The following is a 1016-nucleotide window of genomic DNA, read 5'->3' as shown; positions in this document are numbered from 1 at the left end:
AAAATATTATTTTTTTGATTGAAGATGCTTTTTGTTTGATTGAATAATAAAAACACAAATTTACCTCCATACAGATGGTCCCACCCACCTTAAATTTAAAGCAGCTGTTGGTTTGTTTCCGTCCTCAACTGTAAGGAGATGAAGGCGTGTGACACAGGCTGAGTGACAGTCGTCTTAGCGGTTAGCATTAGTTTCCACTAACTTTTTTTATATTTAGCATTAGTGAAGCTAAAATTTTTGTTTAGTGAATTAGTTGTTAGTGAACCTAACTTTTTGTTTAGATTTTCCCACCACTGGTAGACATCATTGACCATCCCATTCTCACTCCCCCGCGTCAACATATTGACGCTTGGTCAGGTAGCCTTTTGCGTCCAGTTTTGACGCGCCAGGCATGTCAGTTTTTTATGAGATGAGGTGGAGGAGGACAGGCGCGTTGTTCTGTTTTTTTTTTTTTTACAAGAGTAGGAAATGCGCGAAACTAACCATCCCAGAACCTGAATTTAACTTTTATAAGCCCTATACAGCCTATCCCAGACCCCAGTACCTAAAATTAACCATTAATCCTGATCCCTCATATTAACCTCAGAACCCCGACCCAAAGAACCCTAAGTGACGCAACCCGGAAAAGCCGCGGGCAGCAAAGATGGACGCGCAGGGGTACCCGACGCGTCAAAACTGGACACAGATGGTCCCTGCCCAAGCGCCAATATGTTGACGAGTCTGACGTGAGATGTGTTACATGGACACATAGCTGTTCTCGTTGTGATGTTTACCTGAAGGGCTAACCATTAGCAAAAATCAGTTTAAGAGTGGTATTCAAAGTAAAATGATATTTTGAAGGGAAAATATATAAATATTGTAGCTAACTAAAACACAAAATGTAAAAGGGCCACTTAAAGTACCCCTAATTTAAAAGAATTTTCCTAATTTTAATATTTCGGTGTAAATACTGTTGCCTATATCACTTTTAAGTACAAAAAACTCAGCCACACACAAACACACACACACACACACAC

Source organism: Austrofundulus limnaeus, unplaced genomic scaffold (assembly GCF_001266775.1).
Source record: "Austrofundulus limnaeus strain Quisiro unplaced genomic scaffold, Austrofundulus_limnaeus-1.0 Scaffold28, whole genome shotgun sequence".
Classification (NCBI taxonomy): Eukaryota; Metazoa; Chordata; class Actinopteri; order Cyprinodontiformes; family Rivulidae; genus Austrofundulus; species Austrofundulus limnaeus.
This window is presented reverse-complemented; position numbering follows the sequence as displayed.